General features: G+C 39.4%; 1 long non-coding RNA gene across 1 annotated transcript; it reads left to right on the top strand.

The window, feature by feature from the left end:
* Positions 1-296: 296 nt before the first annotated feature.
* LOC123873370 lies at positions 297-8,531 on the top strand. Its single transcript, XR_006797673.1, has 3 exons — positions 297-306; positions 5,907-5,908; positions 8,474-8,531. It is a non-coding gene; the product is annotated as an uncharacterized LOC123873370 (long non-coding RNA).
* Positions 8,532-14,106: the final 5,575 nt, after the last annotated feature.

Genomic DNA, 14,106 nt, shown 5'->3' on the forward strand with positions numbered 1-14,106 from the left:
CGCTGTAGCCAAAGCCCACCAGCGGAGTGATTGGCTAACTCAGTGTCTAGCACTCAATTATAGCCACCGTGCTCATTTGACATTGGTTCTTCTACATTGCTGCTTCGTTGAGAGATGTTAAAATAATTATTTATAGAAAACATTCAATGGATTAAAACTAAACGTCAAATGAGCTCGGTGGCTATCATTCAGTGTTAGACACTGAGTTAGCGATTCAGTAGGCAGATCTGAACCAATTCGGTGGGTAATTATAAATTCGCAAATAGATTTAGCCAGGAATTGAACATGAAAGCTCCCACTTCAGCAGTCACTACAGCACCAGGGAGACGATGAGAGTGGCCGGTCCGGCGGCGCAGTGGACACGCGGCGTGAGCACAAACCTCAACAGCCGGGCGGGCGTTTGCCGCAGAGCTCGTTAGGCGGAATACCTCGTAGAAAGACCCTCGTAAAATTTGCCGATACCTAACTGTCTAATTTGGCCTCAGGTAATACGTATTATGTAACTAAGGCGCCTTGTGGCCGGTTCACATTATTCCAGTCTAGTAGCATCCAGTTTAGCATTGTCTTGCTACTGGAATAATGGTGACTCTGTTTTCATTCAGCACTAATCTATTAAGAGGTTCCAATCGAAAGCATTAAACTGTTGCATATGTTTGACTAGTTGAGAAACCGATAGCCGAAGAAGCACGCAGAAGTCATAGCCAACGACTATATAAATAGTCACATCATAACACGTTCAAATGATACAGGCAGTACAGGTGAGTCGCTGGCTTTAAAGTAATATTGTAACAAGTGTAAATTAAAAATTTATAACACCCCCGACAAGTGAAGGTTACAGTAACTAGAAAAGACCGAAAAGACCTGATAACTTTCATACGGCTGCACCGATTTTCTTGGACTATTCCGCGCCTACGATCCAAAGTATCTGAGTTTTCCAAAACATCATTTTCAAATAAATAATTATGTATTTAGGCAACGTCCATCTTGACAGCTTGACATTTGTCAATTGACATAATATTATGAACCTAACGGTTATCTAACCTTCTTTTCTACAAGAAAACTAGAAAAGAGCTATAACTCTTTACTACCTCTCTTAACGGCTTATAACTCTTACACGGCTCTAACTAATAACTATAACTCTTATACGGCTGAACCATTTTTTTTGGATTATAGCTAAGAACACTCTCGATCAAGCCACCTTTCAAACAAAAAAAACTAAATTAAAATCGGTTCATTCGTTTAGGCGCTACGATGCCACAGACAGATACACAGATACACAGACACACAGATACACAGATACACACGTCAAACTTATAACACCCCTCTTTTTGGGTCGGGGGTTAAAAATGATTATGATTACTGTGTACTAAATTAAAGGAGAAATCCGGTTTAGTTACTGGATTTAAATAGAAGACCACAATGATTGATATCGTTGATACAATTAAATAGATTGACAGAATCCAGCGACTGGAGTGATGTGAACCGGCCCTAAAGTACCTAATATCTATGTTTTAATTGTATGCTCTGTAAATGTTTGTTTAGGGTTAATTTTCTTCTGTAAATTACTTTAGTGGTATTTTGTTACATACGCTACGGGATTTAGGCAAACTAAAACTTGTAGTGTTAAATGAAGTCTCATTTCTTGCCTTATGGCTATGAGACTCCACACCCTCGATGTGTGATCTTTAACGTGGACTACACTCCGCTGTGTAGGTACCTACGTTGCAATGCGCCTTTCAATGTTAGTTCTATATTGGTTCTATATTTCAAAGACTCCCCCGTACTTTTGTGTGGTCCAATCTTCTTCTTTTCTTTTTTTTTTTTTTGGTGGTTTTGGTAGTGCCAGACCAGGTGGTCCAATCTGTCGATGTCCAGCAAATAGGAAAATTTTTGTACAGGATGATTTCAGCCGCTCGTGATCGTTATTCGATACAGTTGTGCGCGTTAGTTTGACGGACAAGTACCCCGAGGATTGCCCGCGTCTGTGCCGGGCTGTGAGGCTGCGTCATCCCTTACTATTTTAGCACAAGCAAGCCTGTATAGTTGTAAAACCTAGACAATAATTGTTCCTTAGCTTAAGTCACAGACATGAACAGACATAGCCGGTCCAGTAACGAGTACGGAGAGTCGCCGCCAGCTCGCGATCGCGTAATTTCCGGCTCTCCTCTCCTCCCGTCCTCCTCTCCGACACTTGAGCTCTTGTTCGCGTCATGTGGTATTAGGTCTCGAGAAATCCCTTGTTATTTTAGATGAGCTCTTTATAAAGCGTCCTCGTCCCTTGTATACTACGAGCTTTATGTAATTTAGAAAATGTACTTAATACAATTACCACTGAGTCTAGAAACTTGAGATTTTGCATGCCTACATGCTAACTACATGCTAATTCGGCCGGCCACTATGATTAGTCTAACTAACTGCCATATTGATTTCAAAGTGAGCAAAATATACAAGCAACGGGTGAAGTAAGCAGTTTATCAATAAGTTAGTGGCCCGTGATTGCATCCAACACAATTTCCCAGGAAACCAATGTATTCACTATTAAGCCTTTCCTCGCCGCAATCCAGTTCCAGAGCAAGTAGATGTAGTACTGTAGACACTTGCACGCTCGGCATCGGTTCGGATAATCCGCTCGTCACAAAGAGAACTTAATGAACTCCCTCCCGCGTCCCTCCCGCCGCGCGCTGTTGTTATTCAATTATAAGATGTCTCCGCTGATTCCCAAGTCTTTGGAATTCGGGCAAGGAATTCTAATATCTATACTGTTACTAACGCTTTACTGATGAGATATCTGAAAACAAAACTTTATTAACGAGCTGATGCCCACGACTTTGTCCGAGTCAATTTAGGTTTTTAAAATCCCGTGGAAACTCTGATTGTCTGGGATAAAAGGAGCCTACATCACTCTTCGGGATTTTAACTATATCCACGCAAATAAAATCACATCTATTCGTTGCTCGGGACACTGCGCCTCAAAGCTCTACATCTCTGTTTCTGGTATAATGAAAAACCACAGATTGCGGAAAAAGACTCAAAAACCTTTGCCCAACAGTAAGACACTAGTAGAAATAGAAAAAAAAAATTATTGATAAAAACTAAAACTTACTGTCTAGTAGTCTATATATAGTAGTTATAATAAATACAACTCATATATAAAAAACAGAATGTATATAGTAAATCGTTTTCTCAAACGTATCTAGTACCTATCTGTAATTATTGCGAGTATTCGCTCGACTATGAAATTGGTGGCCTCCGGGACCCTTGGAGATAAGCCCGTGACCTAGATGCTTATCTTAAACGGGTTCCAGTATTTGTACAGGGTTAACGATGATTAAACGAGGGATAGCCCGAATAGCTTAGAGGTTAAAGCGGACACAGATCTTGTTAGTATACGTAGTAGGTTTATCTCCTTTAGCGTTATGTCATACTTATCTACAATATTCATCGCAGTGATATTACACGACTTACCAAAAAAAAGAGTGTAATGTTTTCATATTCCACGTTCTTAATGCCTGAACAGATTTGGATGTAGTAGAATGACGGATGTATGAGCGGAGGCGGACGGGCGGCGGAGGCTTAGTAGATAATAGGGTCGGACTGGCACTCTTTGGGTTCGGAACCTGTACATAAAATGCGTGTGGCGTCTGCTGCAAAATGTTACAGTCATTTTAATGTATCACAAAAGAGACAGTGTTTAAATTTATTTTCAAGTGCTACAGTATCAGTAATTACTTGCTAGCTCACACCAGACTCCTCTTTGAATGTGCGCTGAATAATTTAATACGAATTTCAGTCTGTATGTTGGGGCGAAGCGTCAACCGGCGGAATGTTAATTAATGTAAAATATTTTAACACTGAAGCCTATTGAAAGAGTAACATATTTGACTGCCGCTGAAAATAATCAAATAGCGATATAAAAACATTTCGCTGAAAATGTTGTGCTGTTTTATTGGGATTTACTTTACGTTAAAAGAAACACCGAATGGAGGTAATTTGTCAATTTATTAAAACCCAATATCTGGTTTTATATCAAAGGTTGACCCACCAATGCGAACGCGATGAAAATTCTCAGTGTGTACTTTTTTAAGCTTAGGTATTTTAAATCTACTCATTACGAAACGTTTTTCTTAAAGTTTCTGACACGAACCACTAAGGTGTGGAATGCACTACCGGCGTCCATGTTTCCTGCCAATTCTCACTTAAATGCCTTCAAGGCAATCTAGTGAATAGGCATCTTTAAGGCAAGCGTTCCAACCTAGACTTCACCATTGCTATTTCTTAGGCATGATTGTCGTCTATCTCATTACTTAGAAACGTGAGTGTGTGAACGCAAATTCGAGCATTTCTATGCTCCATATTATAGTACGCGACAGGTCGAGATGACAATTGGGGTATAGATGCCCGGACAGGCACGCCCGCACAGGCACACCCGCACAGGCACACCCGCACAGGCACACCCGCACAGGCACACCCGCACAGGCACACCCGCACAGGCACACCCGCACAGGCACACCCGCACAGGCACACCCGCACAGGCACACCCGCACAGCCCCCGCGCTAACCCGGTGCGGGATGTCGCGGGGGACGTGCGGGTGTGCGGGGCGTCATTGCCGTCTCCACCTATCGCGTACTATTGCAATGCTTTCAAATATCATCGACACATGAACCAATAAGACATCTATCATTTTACTATGTCAACCTTAATAAACCAAGTGGAACAAAATTTCTAGCGAAATACTTTTACGAATCAAAGAATTCTTAAGAAATAAGTGGAAAATATCCGCCGCCCAGTTAGAGGTAAGTAATCTTCCGCGGCAGAGCGGAGCGGAGTAGAGTGGAGTGGGTCGGAGGTGACACTCGTGTTCGGCAATAAATCTATCTTCGGAGGTAATATTTGGGCGTCCGGTCGGGGCGGGGTGCTGTTGCCGCAGCGACTGCCTCTGCAGCGGCGACTGTGGGCTGCAAGTCACGAGCTGACGCGGGGAGTGTAAGCCTGATCACATAGCGTGTGACGGTGACAATATACCCAACACGGCTCCTACAACTTGTATTACGGGAAAGTTATGGGCTTACACACTTCGGAGTTATATTAAAAGCGTGTAGCCGTCGCTACCGTTCGTTAGGTAATTTGTGACATACACAGTTCATTATGCCCGACTACTATGTACTAGTATGTTATTACTAGATGATGCCCAAGGCTTTCTTGAAATCCCAGGGGACCTGTTTAGTTTTCCGGAATAAAAAGTATCCTATGCCCCTCTCCAGGTCATCAAATAAAATGTCACAGAATCAGGTTAATTCGTTGCTCAACTGTGGCGTGATTGAAAGGCAAGCCAACAAACTAACAAACAAACACACTTTCGCATTTATAATAGTGATGTAACAATACTCGCTATCACTAGCACCCCGCCCTACACTCCGTTATCCGCTTTCACAGTCCGCCGGCTCTGACCGCCGCACGCCGCGCTCGCTCGTACGTGAAATAGACAAACCCCGTCACATGAACTTAGTCCTTACTGCGTTAACACAGAGCTCATTTCAGTTTGAACGTACTCGCACAGGGCGTGTTACGTAAGGTCAGAGACGTACTTATTAGGTCTATAATTTAAAATGTCCTCCGCTGAACACGTAGTTACGAAGGTAACATTTGCAGATAGCAAACTAATCTAACCCATTTGCCAAACTTTTATGTAATAATAATGACAAAAACTCATTAGCAAAGATGAACTCATCTATGGGGAGTGAAATATTTAGTAACGCGATTAGGGTGGATTTATGTCCAAAATATAAAAGTGGGTATAAAAATTGAATTAACGAAATGTTAATTCAATTTTTAATGTTCAAGGTTAACAAGGTTCGATCCTACCCCAAATTACCCTACAACCCCCACAGCATAAAAAGATGTTAAGCCGTACCTGCTTAATATTAGTGGCTTCACCCTGAAATCAAGTAAAATCTCTCAAAGTGGATACACTGGGTTCCACAATTATTATCATAAGCGGGTCAGTTAAATGTTGAAAATTCCCATTTCCATGCTTCACTTAGTCGAGTCGGAGTGGTGTCGGCGTCGAGTCACTGTAATGTGCAGTATCATGAATGAATGACCATTTTGACCGATGAATTGTACACTACAAAATTAGTACAGAAAAAAACACGTACAAAGCAAAGCAGTATGTTGTATAGCAGCAGTATCACACTAATATTATAAAGGCGAAAGTTTGTATGTGTGTGTGTGTGTATGTTTGTTACTCCTTCACGCAAAAACTACTGGACGGATTGGGCTGAAATTTGGAATGGAGATAGATAATATCCTGTATTAGCACATAGGCTACTTTTTATCCCGGAAAATCAAAGAGTTCCCACGGGATTCCAAAAAACCTAAATCCACGCGGGCGAAGTCGCGGGCATCGGCTAGTAGTATATAACAGTTTCATTTGCAGGCGATCAGTTACTCGCAACAACGCCCGCGCTGACAGACGCGAGCTTTTATTTCGATCTGACGTCAGTTATTTATATTGCGACATACAATGTAGAGTTGACGCGCGCCCGATGCTGCAGAGCGTGATCAATGACCTGTAGGTACAATACTCTATCAATTGGCATCACTTATTCATTTGCGTAGTATTTTAACAACAGTGCTTTTCTATAGAGATTAGAATATTAGAATAGATTTTTATTCAAATAAACATTTACAAGTGCTTTTGAATCGTCAAAATAATTTACCACTGGTTCGGAATGCCGTTCCTACCGAGAAGAACCAGCAAGAAACTCGGCGGTTGTTTTATTAAGAATGTTACAGTAAAATTTATAGCTAGCCAATTTTAATTACTGAAACCTACCTTATAATATGAGTCAAGTATACTGGCTGCATTTCCGCTGAACAGCTAAGCTCCTTTGTGCAAAAAAATGAGGCAGCATGTTTATCTTCCGATGAGGCAATTGACAGGCGGTGAATTATGTCTCTTTAGCACTGGCTCCATAGGCCTGGGTCGAACAAGTTTGCTTAGGACGCAATGCTATGTAAGTAAAATGATCAATAATACAATTAAATCATTAGCGATACTAACAAGTGTTTTATGTTCAGGAATTATTGTGCCGCTATCAATTATATTATGCCACATTGTATACAATGCATGCTCGGAGATGAGTCAGACAGAAGATGCAACGCGCGATGGTACAAGAGGCAGCGCTCTACAATTAATGTGAGCCAAATGTCGTAGTTTTCAGTTTCACTTTTTTTTTGATAACGTATCTAGAGATAATTTTATGTAGGCATCAGTTCGCGTTCCATAATCTCTAAGAAATAGATAAAACACAGAATTATTCAAATTATAATAAATTTCAAATATAACATAATATACCTAATACATGCACTATTTGCTCTGCACTTTACAAAAATTATGCTTGAATTCCTAATATAAAATGATTGTTATGTTTATACCACATGTAATTATTCGACAGTTTCCTTGTATGCTAGTCGCTGTAAAGAAACTTCTAGAGCCATGATAAATTATTTTCCCCTTATTAAATAAACAGAATAGAATAAAATAAAGCAGTTAGAACTTTGCTCTCATGTACAGACTCGTCCGCGTTCTTTTCATTTGCTTCCCACTCGTTCACTCGTTCATTCATACATTCATTCAGGACGGCAGCGTCTGTACTCTTACACTTTTTATTAAATATAATCAAATCCACGGTTTTCTATACACGTAGTCACTTCAATGCAACTCGAATAGGTTAGCTATAATGTTATATCTAGTTGTGTACATCTTTTTCGGTCTACGTATTGTTTTTTTCATTGATAGTAAGTAATAAGATGCCCATTTTGTCTTCCCGGGCTACAAAGCTTCTTATTATATAAAAAATGTTTGACTGTCAAAAAAACATATCAACTGGGCTTACAAACTTAAGAAAGGATTTCTTGAACTTCCACTAAAGAGAAGTACCTACATGAGTCATGATATAAAATAACTCAGTAACTACTAACATTATGACAAAGTGATTTGAGAAGCTTTAATTGAATTTTATTGTCTTGCTAATCAATAATCAAAATGTATTTGAAGCTTACTAATGAGAATCCTTATGAATGGCGGCTCATATTTCAAGCGATTACGCGCCGAGGTAGAGTTACTAATAGCCGAAGTTTCAAAAGCTGTAAAATTTATAATGACTTTTATCTATCAACCCATAATTTTCGTCAGATTCCTGTCCTGCTTAAATGTGGTTTTATATTAATTAATTTCAACTGTTACTTATGTGAGCTAAATCAATAATAATGTGTACGATTTTTAACACATAATTGAAAATACTCAAAATCCTTGGAAAAAAATTATCCGAAAAGACGGCTTACCTAGATCGTCAATTTAGGTAAATTCATTATAAAAATTATTTGTGACTTAGGGGTTGAATTTTCAAAAAATGTTTCTTAGTCTACATCATAATAGCTATCTGCCAAATTTCAGCCCGATCTGTTCAGTAGTTTGAGCTGTGCGTTGATAGATCACTCAGTCAGTTTTGCCTTTTATATATTTGGAAGATGCTCTGAAGTCCCAAGTGCAGTCCAGTTATTTCGCCATAAGTGGATACATGAAGCGTGGACTCCCTACTCTGCAGCGCGTTGCTCACGCAGCGCGAACACGAGCTTCCTTTATTCCTCCTTTCCTCCTTTATTCCTTCTTTTCCTCCTTTATTCCTCCTCGTTCCTTCCCGGCTCCCATTCAGCTTCAAGCTCACTCACTTACTAATGTATGAAGTGTATCACGCTCCTTGCTCATTTATTCCGGCAACCATAACAAATATTTTTATATAAAATGCCTGCAATATTTCAAAATGTTGTACATTTCATTAAAACCGTTGGAGAACATTTTCTTATTACTACGCTACATCTAACTATAAACAGGCACCTCATATACATTTCATCAAACACTTGAACTTTCAGATAAGTAAATTATGATCCCGATGTTGCTCAGTTGCGATATGGTTGAAGTGATATCTGCAACTTAAACTTTGTACTAGACGCCTCAGATCCATTTTCAGATACTATCCTGATTCTAATGTTTTGTACATAAACATTTTATTTAAGTCTACATAAACATGTTATTAGCTTTAGGGAAGCTTTAAGGAGGTTCCGTAAGAATATGTAGCTACTGTTAAGGTTCAGTGTTAGCTAAACAAAGAGGGTTCCCTGCAGTCGACACGCGATACTGTAACTGAAACCCTCAAAGTGCTCCGAGTGCACGCCGCGCGCCGCCTCGACGCTGCGAGCTCTTCCGACGCCGGGGAGTGAATTTATTTCATCAATTGAAAATGGCTTCGAATACTTCTTTCATATGAATTTATTGTATCGTAACATAATAGCTCTTTAAAATCTGTTCTTTTCAATTTTCATTGTGTAAAGAATAAGAATTATAAGAATTTAAGGAATGTATTTATGGAATTGCAATAAATTGATTGATTGATTGATTGAGAATAGACTTTCATCATCGTCATCATCAACTATCTACCACTACTGCGCACGGTTTGGCCATAATCTACCACGCTGGACAATGCGTGCGTGTAAATTGGCACACTCCATACACATCTTTGAGAATGGTGGAAAACTCTTAGACATGCAGGTTTCTTCACGATAGAATAGAATAGTTTTTTATTCAAGAAAACTTTCAAGTGCTTCTGAATTGTCAAAATAATAATTTACCATGATTTCTTCATATTTTAATTTCTTAAAACGCGCCACTACCAACTTTTTAGTTTCAACAGTTCAAAATCTTTAAAAAACCTAAAGACACGCGGATGAAGCCGGGAAAATAAGCTAGTGTAATATAAATAAGAATTTATTTCCATTCTATGTCTCCGTACCTACTTGCCTGCCAGCATTCTAAGTTTAAACCAGCAAATTCTTGGGTATCATATCGAACATGTATTGCATGCGGTTATAACAGTTACGAACTGTATTTTACTCAAGGTACAGGCAAATATACTGTAAAAATGTTCCCGCTCTTATCGCTCCATCTCAATCCATCACGCGCGCCGCCGCCCGCCAGTGGCCGCGGCGGGTGAGCAGCTCGGAGATTAAGTTCTCATACTACGAGTACTTACGGTACATGGAAGCTAATTCATTTCATTTTTAACTGATTGCTTTTTTATTGGAACGGAACTTTACTTTCATAGTTTACCTTTTTCAGCGTCCAAGCACAGTTTCGGTCGTATATGGGGTAACTACTTACTGTTCACAGCCTGGCCTACCACGTTGGCGTAGATGATTCTGGGGATTCCAAAAAGAAGGAGATTTTGCCCACAAGTCATCAGACGTACGACACACAAGTCGGCTACTCGCGTTTTGGAACGTATAGCAGTATTGGAAAATTGAAAGTATAGAGATGTAATGCTCTAGGGTAGCTGTGTAACGACGTGCTTGCTAAGCGTGTAACCTGTAGCCCGTACAGCGGGAGTGTCAGCTTGCCCGCTAGTCTAAAGCTGCAAGCGCTACGGGTAGCAAGGGGCACTAATGAAAATACCAACTACAATGTAACTAACGCTGCAGGCATTATTTCCAGCGGAGTTGATTCCTGCTCCCTCGCTAGCCACTGTTTAGCCGTCGCACAGTCGGGCAAAGTCTGAGCCCTAGGCTAGGCAGGAAAATTATAATTTTCAAATTAGCTTATGGTCCGTAAAAAGTTTTGAACGTGGCTAATTAGCACTTTACAGCGCAACCTTATTGCCAAGAGAGTTTTTTAAATTGTATACTTAAGGATACCCATGGATACCCAGAGCTCTGGGTAGTAGCTGACTCTCACCCACTAAACTAATTACTAGTTGCAACAGTATTGAAATGTATAGGCTGAGGCCTTTCAGGCTAACCACTTCAATATTGTTGTAAATGCTATTTCCACGTATCTTGTTTTTGCCTTCTTCTTTATCCTTCCTTCTTTTATTCTATTATTTTTTTAAGCAAATTGTAACAACCAACGATATTATTTTTATCTTCAATAATTTCGTGCATTAAATTACAACACACGATGCCCCCTGTTCTTTCCTATCCTTGTCCCATTTCACGCAGTCAAATATTGCATGTGATTATTCTGCATTATCGATTTCCTTTGATTTTCTTTTGAAGAGAGCCATTTGATTTGACTCAATATTAGACTCATGCTAAAAATATTTTTGTTGTAAAGAACGGGTGCGTAGCGTCGACTCTGGTCGGTTTTAATATTGCCCAGTTCGTAAACTGTAGGATCGCTAAGCCGCGTTAGAGCTGTGAAGCCACTTTAATATCCCCGCACCCCGACGGCGTGTATTTGCGGGAGACAGTGCATTCAATCTCGCCACTCATGATCGAGTATCGAGAGCGATTTACTCTCTCTCTCTACCGGGAGAAACCTGGACAAGTCACAAGCGACAGACTGTATTTGCATTATTTAACCAATTTTTTCTAGAAACAATTCTAGGCCTTTTTATATGAGTTATGTTATCTTATGAGAGTGTGTAAGGATTGATTTAGGATGCTCACTATGCATGCAACGTAAGATGCAAACAATGAATCTTATCCGACTGCGCTACGTAAAGGTGAGAAATGTGTTCATCAGTCTGTACAACATGTTCGTTTGTGTCTTTGTGGTTGTCTAGAGACTTAACCCGTGGACCGATTTAAATGATTTTTGCACCTATCTCCATCCCACCCAACATAGCCCGCTCCATAGAACGCTACGCAACTCTGAACCTGTAGACGAGGCCAACTGTCAGTGTACACGTTTCAGTGTTCAGTAGTCTACAGAAATTTCTATAAAAACTCAAATTCAAAACTCAGTACAAGAACATGGTTCCCAAGCACCCTGTGCTTTTTAGCTCCAAGACTATGTTTACTATGTTATCTTTGCTCTAATTGTGCCAATAAAACGAAATGTAGAACCCCTGGCGGCCGTGGCTCGCGCCGCGCGCTGTAGTGCCGAGTTAGCCGAGTCAAGTCTGGCGCACGCGATAAGTAATTTTGCAACTTGTCTAGTTAATCACGGGGAGGCTCAGCGCACCACTTGCCTAGCTGATGCCTACGAGAACATGAGCAGTATATTTAATCTGTATCATTATAAGTAAGCCCGAATACAGCTTGGATTAAAGCGAAACTCAATCTAACACTTATACAACCTCAACATCGATTTAGGATAAGGGTTATTTGTAAGGTGACATGTTTTTTTACTGTTGTCGGTATGGCAAGAAGCGGCTGCTCCCTTTGACATGGTGGTTAATTTTTCATAATTTTTTTGTCATAATCTATTGTTCAATTTTTTAAAAGGGACAGAATTCAAAGCCGAAACTATAAACGTATATCTCTAACGTTTCAGCCAAAACAAATATTTATCACAGAAATGGAACTAAGTAAACAAATGGCTATCGCCTTAACACCATCGCGGGGAAACTCCTATAAGTTGTCTATGAGAAATTGATACAGCTTTGTTTTTCCATTGTTTTTAACCCCCGACCCAAAACGAGGGGTGTTATAAGTTTGACGTGTGTATTTGTGTATCTGTCTGTGGCATCGTAGCTCCTAAACTAATGAATCGATTTTAATTTAGTTTTTTGTTTGAAAGGTGACTTGATTGAGAGTGTTCTTAGCTATAATCCAAAAAAATCGGTTCAGCCGTTTGAAAGTTATCAGCTCTTTTCTAGTTACTGTAAACTGCACTTGTCGGGTGTTATATAAACACTTGTTATGGAGTCTTTTTCGTATCGAGAGAGCGTATCATTCCAAGCAGATTGAATGGACTGTTATATGAATGTAAGTTTCCTATGCTATAGGTTTTTACATTGATTTTGGACCGCCACCTTATTCTGAGGGTTTTTAAATGGAGACACTCGCATACTCAGAATCTATACTAATAAATAAAATTGGAGTGTCTGTCTGTAATTTCGAAATAACTACCACATATTAAGGTCATATGGTTATTTGAACGATACCATAACTGAATCACACGTTTTTAAAATTTTTGTCTGTCTGTCTGTCTGTCTGTCTGTCTGTCTGTCTGTCTGTCTGTTTGAAAAGGCTAATCTTCGGAACGGCTGAACCGATTTTAACGGGATTTTCACATACAAGTAGAGGATTGACCAGGGTGTAACATAGGCTACTTTTTTAACCGACTTTCAAGAAGGGAGTTGTGTTTTTCTACCTATGTACACCGAAATCTCCGAGATTTCTGAACCGATTTTCGTCATTTCTTTTTTAATCGATAGAGGAACTTTGCGACACTGTTTCATAAAAAATTTGGATTCCAACTCTTCAATCCTGATGCTGCAGGGGATCTGACCAATCCACGCGGGCGAAGCTGCGGGCATCAGCTAGTCTTATAATAAAACTAGCTGACCCGTCCCGGCTTTGCTCTGGGGATATGTTTTCTGACAATCTTTGTCTTTGTAAAGAAAAGATTCATGAAAATAATGTTCAAGTTTGTAGAGTTGATCTGTAGGTACGTTTTTATTAATAATTTTACTAAAAAGATTATTCCAACTGGTACATTTATAATTGTTGAGTGAAATAATTTTTCAAAACTGTACCGTTTGAGCAGTAATTTTTTTTTATATATTTTTGGAATCTATTTGAAGAACATTATAATACATTCCTTTGAAAAATAAAACTTACGAATTCCGTTATATGACTTCTGCAGACGAGAGCGAGGTAATAATATTATTCAAGTCTCGAGCATAATCTAAGGAATCTGAAAGCATATTATATGAAATGAATTACTTAGGCATAAATAATTTGTCTGAGAAGAAATCTCTTCGTTTGTAGACGTTTAATTCATTAATGGTAATAATTAGCTTGCAAAAAATTTAAAAAACCTATTTCTTTCAGACGGAAATTCACCAGTTGTGTAAAAGACTTATTTTATTTTCTCAAGTGAAAGATAACTTTGTTTCAGGCTGTTTCTATCATACGTACCTACCTACATACACATATTATTATAATTATACGTAAATCCTAGAACTTACTGAACTATACTACTCTATATTAGGTATATGAGGAGTTAAGCTATGACAAACAAAAAACAACAAAGACTGCTGAAGTCATGAGGTGCTGTAGTCGGGTAGTAAGTTGCTTGTCGAATGTCGGCCAATACAACT

Source organism: Maniola jurtina, chromosome 2 (assembly GCF_905333055.1).
Source record: "Maniola jurtina chromosome 2, ilManJurt1.1, whole genome shotgun sequence".
Lineage (NCBI taxonomy): Eukaryota > Metazoa > Arthropoda > Insecta > Lepidoptera > Nymphalidae > Maniola > Maniola jurtina.